The 9595-nt window shown below is 44.4% G+C and overlaps 2 non-coding genes across 2 annotated transcripts; both read left to right on the forward strand.

The window, feature by feature from the left end:
- The first annotated feature begins 3268 nt into the window (after positions 1 to 3268).
- On the forward strand, positions 3269 to 3340 carry trnad-guc (transfer RNA aspartic acid (anticodon GUC)). Its single transcript has one exon. It is a non-coding gene; the product is annotated as a tRNA-Asp (tRNA).
- A 2357-nt stretch (positions 3341 to 5697) lies between these two features.
- Positions 5698 to 5769, forward strand: trnad-guc (transfer RNA aspartic acid (anticodon GUC)). The gene has a single exon. It is a non-coding gene; the product is annotated as a tRNA-Asp (tRNA).
- The last annotated feature ends 3826 nt before the right edge of the window (positions 5770 to 9595 follow it).

Consider the following 9595-nt stretch of genomic DNA (forward strand, 5'->3'; position numbering starts at 1 on the left):
GAAACTGTCGTGGCTTGAGACAAATCACGCCTCTTTAACCTGTGATTATCCCTCTCTCCAGTTGCTCCATCTGGACCTGTAAAGACTTAATTACCTACAAAGACTTGCATTCAAAGTATCATCTTGCATCTTTGATTTTGTCGATATATATATGTTTCTGGAACCCACCTCTTCATTCACCTGCGGAAGGAGCTCCAAAAGCTAATGATTCAAAACAAACCTGTTGGACTTTTACCTGATGTTGTAAGAGTGCTTACTGTGCTCATCCCAGTCCAATGCCGGCATTTCCACATCTTCCCTCTGAGAGGTAAGTGTGAGAGACATCTAAGAGAAACAGAGTGAACTTTTCATGTCTCTGTAACAGCAAATACAACAAGGGTAAAATAGATTGATCGGAGATTCCCGAGAGCTGTCCGGGTTTATGGTGAGTTTAGATAAAGTAAGTAAATAAATGTTTTATTTACAAATATCTAATTCGAATTCGATTTCCAATTCCGTAAACTGTATTTAATTATATGAAGTCATCTCTAACAATTCAAGTCTTAATTGGTGAAATTGGCGGAAAAATCGAGTTTTACTTCAGATCTAAACACAATCATCTGAAAATGAAGGACTGCTACAATCCATTCAGGAATTAGTCACAAACTGTGAGATTGGAGGGGCTGCGGGTTTACTTCAGTTATCTCGGAATGAGACTGGACGGATCGTAAGAATATTCCTCTCAGTGAACTGACTGTGTTCCAATTCTCATCTGGGATGTATGATGGTCATTAACATAACTCAACATATTTTGTTGAATGGCGGAAAATGTATTTTCAATGATCAGTGTTGGCTACTTAGCAGCTGTTCCTCGTTGGTATAGTGGCTAGTGTCCACGCCTGTCACGAGAAAGACCGGGGTTCAATTCCCCAACGAAGAGAAGTTTCCTTTTATTAACAGGCTTTCCAATTTGAACTCGGATTTTCAGGATTGAGTGCTGAGGCATCGCAAAAGGAAGTCCGTGCAGCATGATTATATTCTCGGAGTTATTAAAACATTATGTTCCGCTTCTGATCAGAGTGAATTGTGGAATGTTTTGTACTGATATAATATTCCAGAGATACAGATACAATAATGATCTTAATGTGAAGCAATGACTGACACTGTACCCATTATGCCCCAATATCCCTGTATGATATTAGACATGATGTGGAGGTGCCGGCGTTGGACTGGGGTGAGCACAGTAAGAAGTCTTACAACTTCTTAGCACCAGACTTAATTGCCTGCAAATGCTCGCATTGAAAGTATAATCTTTCATCTTTGACTTTGTCTATAGTTATGTTTCTGGAACACACGTCTTCATCCACCTGAGGAAGGAGCAGTGCTCAGAAAGCTAATGTTTGAAAGAAACCTGTTGGACTTTAACCTGGTGTTGTAAGACTTCTTACTGTGATATTAGACAGACTGACAGGATGTTATCAGTTGAATACATAGTATTTCCACATTCTAAACATTGTCCAACTCCGACCATGCCTCAGCTCACCTGCAGTTGAAAGACTCATCCACGCCTTTGTTCATTCTGGACTTGACCATTCCAGTATTCCTCTGGCCGGCCTCCCATCTTCCACCCTAAATATACCTGTGCTTATTCAGACTCCTGCTGCCTGGAACTTCACCTGAACCAAGTCCAGTTCACCAATCAGCCCCTTGTTTGCTAATCTACACTGGCTCCTGTCCCGAAAATGCATGTTTTAAAATCCCCATCCTTACGTCCAAACCCTTCCATGACGTCGTCCTTCCCTTTCTCTGGAACCTTCTCCAGCCCAGCAAATCTTCAAGATTTCTGCTCTTTTGACATTCTGTATAACCCGATTTTAATCTGTAGTCTAACGTTCTGGACTCCTTTCCTAAGCCTCCCACTTATCTCGCTCGCTCTCCTCTTTAAGATGATCCTTAAAATCTACCTCTTTGACCAAGCTTTTGGCAGCTGACCTAATAGCTCCTTCTGTGGCTCAGCGTCAACTTTATTTCATTGCCCACAATAGAAGCGTCACGGTGGCGCAGTGGCTAGCACCGCTGCCTCACAGCGCGAGTGGCCGCGTTTCATTCCGGTTTGAGGTGCCTGTGTACAGTGTGCACTTTCTCACCGTGTCTGCGGGGCATTCCTCCCACAGTCCAAAGATGTGCAGGTCCGGGGAGGTTGCGTGGAGTGAGCCCAGTTAGCATGTTCTTTCAGAGGGTGGGTGCAGACTCAGTGGGCCGAATGGCCTACTTCTGCGCTTTTTGATAATGTTCTTGTAAAATACCTTATGTCTTGTTGCTCCTTTGTCAAACGCTTGAGACATATGCCTAACTTCACCCTAGCTTTTGTCAGTGATGTGGTATAATGGTGAGCAGAGCTGCCTTCCAGGCAGTTGACGTGTATTTGATTGAATGTTTCTTTTGGTAATGCAGGTGATTCCGCGTTTCATCGTCACCCTGGCTCTGACCTGAGGACAAGAAGTTAGGTGTTTCCATTTTGTTCAACTTAGTAGTTTCGCCTGAGACACTGACGGTGACCTGTCGCTTGACACATTTGCTTTCGTAGGTGCAGGGCCCATACACAGCGTGAACAGAATTCTCCTTCCATGACAGATAGCATCAAACTGGTTAGCTGTTTAATAAAATGTCTTGACCGAAATTGAACCCGATTGCAGCGGGAAAGCACCGAATCCTCACCAATAGACCAGCAGGGAGTGGTTTTGAATACTCATTGAAATTTGGATATTCAGTTGAACTGAGAGATGTCAACTGAACAAAACTTGGATTTTGTCTGATAGATTCAAATTCAATTCCTGTTAACAGGTCCACTTCACGCACGTGCAGCTGGTGTCCACAGAGAAAACTGACTCAATACTGGGAAACATGTACGAAAAATAAATTAAGAAGTCCAGCACTGAGGTGGTCAAACACGAGGTATTAAACATTGCTGAGGGTTAAGGACTCAAACAATTCTCTCGAATGTTGAAAAATCGTTGTTTACTTCAGATCTAAACATAATCATGTGAAAATGAAGGAGTGGTCCAATCCATTCAGGAATTAACCACAAACGGAGATTGGAGGGGCTGCGGGTTTTCTCCAGATATCTCGGAGTGAGACTGGGCGGATTACAGGAAACCTCCTCTCAGTGAACTGACTGTGTTCCAATTCTCATCTGGGATGTAGGACGGTCATTAACATAATTCAACAGATTTTGTTGAGTTGCGGAAATTGGATTGTTGGATGATCAGTATTGGCAGAAACCAGCTGTTCCTCTTTAGTATAGTGGTTAGTATCCCCGCCTGTCACGCGGGAGACCGGGGTTCAATTCCCCGACGGGGAGAAGTTTCCTTTTATTAACAGGCTTTCCAATTTGAACTCAGTTTTTCAGGATTGAGTGCTGAGGGATCGCAAAAGCAAGACTGTGCAGCATGATTATATTCATGGAGTTATTGAAACATTCTGTACCGCTTCTGATCACAATGAATTGTGGAATGTTCCGCACTGATATAATATTCCAGAGATACAGATACAGGAATAATCCTAATATTCAGCAATGACTGACACTGTATCCATTACGCCCCAATATCCCTGACGAAACTGTATGATATTAGACATGATGTGGAGGTTCCGGCGTTGGACTGGGGTGAGCACAGTAAGAAGTCTTACAACTTCTTAACACCAGACTTAATTAACTGCAAATGCTCGCATTCAAAGTATCGTCTTGCATCTTTTACTTTGTTTATATATGTGTTTCTGGAACACACCTCTTCATTCACCTGAGGAAGGAGCAGCGCTCCGAAAGCGAGTGTTTGAAACAAACCTGTTGGACTTTAACCTGGTGTTGTGAGACTTCTTACTGTGATATTAGACGGACTGACAGAATGTTATCAGTTGAATACATTGTATTTCCACATTCTAAAAATTGTCCAACTCCGACCATGCCTCAGCTGCAGTTGAAAGACTCATCCATGCCTTTGTTCATTCTGGACTTGACCATTCCAGTATTCCTCTGGCCGGCCTCCCATCTTCCACCCTAAATATAGCTGTGCTCATCCAGACTTCTGCGGCCTGGAACTTCACCTGAACCAAGTCCAGTTCACCAATCAGCCCCGTGTTTGCTGATCGACACTGGCTCCTGTCCCGAAAATGCATGTTTTAAAATCCCCATCCTTACGTTCAAATCCTTCCATGACATCGTCCTTCCCTTTCTCTGAAACCCTCTCCAGCCCAACAAATCTTCCAGATTTCTGCTCTTTTGATATTCTGTACATTCCCGATTTTAATCTATGGTCCAACGTTCTGGACTCCTTTCCTAAACCTCTCCACTTATCTCGCTCGCTGTCCTCTTTAAGATGATACTCAAAATCTACCTCTTTGGCCAAGCTTTTGTCTGCTGACCTAATAGCTCCTTCTGTGGCTCAGCGTCAACTTTATTTCATTGCCCACAATAGAAGCGTCACGGTGGCGCAGTGGTTAGCACCACTGCCTCACAGCACGAGGGGCCGCGTTTCATTCCGGCTTGAGGTGCCTGTGTACAGTGTGCACTTTCTCGCCGTGTCTGCGGGGCATTCCTCCCACAGTCCAAAGATGTGCAGGTCCGGGGAGGTTGCGTGGAGTGAGCCCAGGTAGCATGTTCTTTCAGAGGGTGGGTGCAGACTCAGTGGGCCGAATGGCCTACTTCTGCGCTTTATGATAATGTTCTTGTAAAATACCTTATGTCTTGTTGCTCCTTTGTCAAAAGCTTGAGACATATGCCTAACTTCACCCTAGCTTTTGTCAGTGATGTGATATAATGGTGAGCAGAGCTGCCTTCCAGGCAGTTGACGTGTATTTGATTGAATGTTTCTTTTGGTAATGCAGGTGATTCCGCGTTTCATCGTCACCCTGGCTCTGACCTGAGGACAAGAAGTTAGGTGTTTCCATTTTGTTCAACTTAGTAGTTTCGCCTGAGACACTGACGGTGACCTGTCGCTTGACACATTTGCTTTCGTAGGTGCAGGGCCCATACACAGCGTGAACAGAATTCTCCTTCCCCGACAGATAGCATCCAACTGGTTAGCTGTTTAATAAAATGTCTTGACCGAAATTGAACCCAGTCCGCAGCGGGAAAGCACCGAATCCTCACCAATAGACCAGCAGGGAGTGGTTTTGAATACTCATTGAAATTTGGATATTCAATTGAACTGAGAGATGTCAACTGAACAAAACTTGGATTTTGTCTGATAGATTCAAATTCAATTCCTGTTAACAGGTCCACTTCACACATGTGCAGCTGGTGTCCACATAGAAAACTGACTCAATACTGGGAAACATGTACGAAAAATAAATTAAAAAGTCCAGCACTGAGGTGGTCAAACACGAGGTATTAAACATTGCTGCGGGTTAAGGACTCAAACAATTCTCTCGAATGTTGAAAAATCGTTGTTTACTTCAGATCTAAACATAATCATCTGAAAATGAAGGAGTGGTCCACTCCATTCAGGAATTAGCCACAAACGGAGATTGGAGGGGCTGCGGGTTTTCTCCAGATATCTCGGAGTGAGACTGGGCGGATTACAGGAAACCTCCTCTCAGTGAACTGACTGTGTTCCAATTCTCATCTGGGATGTAGGACGGTCATTAACATAATTCAACAGATTGTGTTGAGTGGCGGAAATTGGATTGTTGGATGATCAGTATTGGCAGTTGACCAGCTGTTCCTCGTTAGTATAGTGGTTAGTATCCTCGCCTGTCACGCGGGAGACTGGGGTTCAATTCCCCGACGGGGAGAAGTTTCCTTTTATTAACAGGCTTTCCAATTTGAACTCGGTTTTTCAGGATTGAGTGCTGAGGGATCGCAAAAGCAAGTCTGTGCAGCATGATTATATTCATGGAGTTATTGAAACATTATGTACCGCTTCTGATCACAATCAATTGTGGAATGTTCCGCACTGATATAATATTCCAGAGATACAGATACAGGAATAATCCTAATATTCAGCAATGACTGACACTGTATCCATTACGCCTCAATATCCCTGACTAAACTGTATGATATTAGACATGATGTGGAGGTTCCGGCGTTGGACTGGGGAGAGCACAGAAAGAAGTCTTACAACTTCTTAACACCAGACTTAATTACCTGCAAATGCTCGCATTCAAAGTGTCGTCTTGCATCTTTGACTTTGTCTATATATGTGATTCTGGAACACACCTCTTCATTCACCTGAGGAAGGAGCAGCGCTCCGAAAGCGAGTGTTTGAAACAAACCTGTTGGACTTTAACCTGGTGTTGTGAGACTTCTTACTGTGATATTAGACGGACTGACAGAATGTTATCAGTTGAATACATTGTATTTCCACATTCTAAACATTGTCCAACTCCGGCCATGCCTCAGCTCACCTGCAGTTGAAAGACTCATCCATGCCTTTGTTCATTCTGGACTTGACCATTCCAGTGTTCCTCTGGCCGGCCTCCCATCTTCCACCCTAAATATAGCTGTGCTCATCCAGACTCCTGCGGCCTGGAACTTCACCTGAACCAAGTCCAGTTCACCAATCAGCCCCGTGTTTGCTGATCGACACTGGCTCCTGTCCCGAAAATGCATGTTTTAAAATCCCCAACCTTACGTCCAAATCCTTCCATGACATCGTCCTTCCCTTTCTCTGAAACCCTCTCCAGCCCAACAAATCTTCCAGATTTCTGCTCTTTTGATATTCTGTACATTCCCGATTTTAATCTATGGTCCAACGTTCTGGACTCCTTTCCTAAACCTCTCCACTTATCTCGCTCGCTGTCCTCTTTAAGATGATCCTTAAAATCTACCTCTTTGACCAAGCTTTTGTCTGCTGACCTAATAGCTCCTTCTGTGGCTCAGCGTCAACTTTATTTCATTGCCCACAATAGAAGCGTCACGGTGGCGCAGTGGTTAGCACCACTGCCTCACAGCATGAGGGGCCGCGTTTCATTCCGGCTTGAGGTGCCTGTGTACAGTGTGCACTTTCTCACCGTGTCTGCGGGGCATTCCTCCCACAGTCCAAAGATGTGCAGGTCCGGGGAGGTTGCGTGGAGTGAGCCCAGGTAGCATGTTCTTTCAGAGGGTGGGTGCAGACTCAGTGGGCCGAATGGCCTACTTCTGCGCTTTATGAAAATGTTCTTGTAAAATACCTTATGTCTTGTTGCTCCTTTGTCAAAAGCTTGAGACATATGCCTAACTTCACCCTAGCTTTTGTCAGTGATGTGGTATAATGGTGAGCAGAGCTGCCTTCCAGGCAGTTGACGTGTATTTGATTGAATGTTTCTTTTGGTAATGCAGGTGATTCCGCGTTTCATCGTCACCCTGGCTCTGACCTGAGGACAAGAAGTTAGGTGTTTCCATTTTGTTCAACTTAGTAGTTTCGCCTGAGACACTGACGGTGACCTGTCGCTTGACACATTTGCTGTCGTAGGTGCAGGGCCCATACACAGCGTGAACAGAATTCTCCTTCCCCGACAGATAGCATCCAACTGGTTAGCTGTTTAATAAAATGTCTTGACCGAAATTGAACCCAGTCCGCAGCGGGAAAGCACCGAATCCTCACCAATAGACCAGCAGGGAGTGGTTTTGAATACTCATTGAAATTTGGATATTCAGTTGAACTGAGAGATGTCAACTGAACAAAACTTGGATTTTGTCTGATAGATTCAAATTCAATTCCTGTTAACAGGTCCACTTCACACACGTGCAGCTGGTGTCCACATAGAAAACTGACTCAATGCTGGGAAACATGTACGAAAAATAAATTAAAAAGTCCAGCACTGAGGTGGTCAAACACGAGGTATTAAACATTGCTGCGGGTTAAGGACTCAAACAATTCTCTCGAATGTTGAAAAATCGTTGTTTACTTCAGATCTCAACATAATCATCTGAAAATGAAGGAGTGGTCCAATCCATTCAGGAATTAGCCACAAACGGAGATTGGAGGGGCTGCGGGTTTACTCCAGATATCTCGCAGTGAGACTGGGCGGATTACAGGAAACCTCCTCTCAGTGAACTGACTGTTCCAATTCTCATCTGGGATGTAGGACGGTCATTAACATAATTCAACAGATTTTGTTGAGTGGCGGAAATTGGATTGTTGGATGATCAGTATTGGCTGTTGATCAGCTGTTCTTCGTTAGTATAGTGGTTAGTGTCCCCGCCTGTCACGCTGGAGACCGGGGTTCAATTCCCCGACGGGGAGAAGTTTCCTTTTATTAACAGGCTTTCCAATTTGAACTCGGTTTTTCAGGATTGAGTGCTGAGGGATCGCAAAAGCAAGTCTGTGCAGCATGATTATATTCATGGAGTTATTGAAACATTATGTACCGCTTCTGATCACAATGAATTGTGGAATGTTCCGCACTGATATAATATTCCAGAGATACAGATACAGGAATAATCCTAATATTCAGCAATGACTGACACTGTATCCATTACGCCCCAATATCCCTGACTAAACTGTATGATATTAGACATGATGTGGAGGTTCCGGCGTTGGACTGGGGTGAGCACAGTAAGAAGTCTTCCAACTTCTTAACACCAGACTTAATTACCTGCAAATGCTCGCATTCAAAGTATCGTCTTGCATCTTTGACTTGGTCTATATATGTGTTTCTGGAACACACCTCTTCATTCACCTGAGGAAGGAGCAGCGCTCCGAAAGCTAGTGTTTGAAACAAACCTGTTGGACTTTAACCTGGTGTTGTGAGACTTCTTACTGTGATATTAGACGGACTGACAGAATGTTATCAGTTGAATACATTGTATTTCCACATTCTAAAAATTGTCCAACTCCGACCATGCCTCAGCTCACCTGCAGTTGAAAGACTCATCCATGCCTTTGTTCATTCTGGACTTGACCATTCCAGTATTCCTCTGGCCGGCCTCCCATCTTCCACCCTAAATATAGCTGTGCTCATCCAGACTCCTGCGGCCTGGAACTTCACCTGAACCAAGTCCAGTTCACCAATCAGCCCCGTGTTTGCTGATCGACACTGGCTCCTGTCCCGAAAATGCATGTTTTAAAATCCCCATCCTTACGTTCAAATCCTTCCATGACATCGTCCTTCCCTTTCTCTGAAACCCTCTCCAGCCCAACAAATCTTCCAGATTTCTGCTCTTTTGATATTCTGTACATTCCCGATTTTAATCTATGGTCCAACGTTCTGGACTCCTTTCCTAAACCTCTCCACTTATCTCGCTTGCTCTCCTCTTTAAGAAGATCCTCAAAATCTACCTCTTTGGCCAAGCTTTTGGCAGCTGACCTAATATCTCCTTCTGTGGCTCAGCGTCAACTTTATTTAATTGGCCACAATTAGGAGCGTCACGGTGGCGCAGTGCCTCACAGCGCTAGGGACCGCGTTTCATTCCGGCTTGAAGTGTCTGTGTACAGTTTGCACTTTCTGCGTGGAATTCCTCCCACAGTCCAAAGATGTGCAGGTCCGGGAAGTTGCGTGGCGTGAGCCCGGGTAGCATGTTCTTTCAGAAGGTTGGTGCAGACTCGTGGGCCTTATGGCTTTATGATAATGTGGGCCTGGTGCGCTTTATGATAATGTTATTGTAAAATACATCATGTCTTGTTGCTCCTTTGTTAAA

The sequence above is a fragment of the Scyliorhinus torazame genome, chromosome 4, assembly GCF_047496885.1.
Source record: "Scyliorhinus torazame isolate Kashiwa2021f chromosome 4, sScyTor2.1, whole genome shotgun sequence".
Taxonomy (NCBI): Eukaryota; Metazoa; Chordata; class Chondrichthyes; order Carcharhiniformes; family Scyliorhinidae; genus Scyliorhinus; species Scyliorhinus torazame.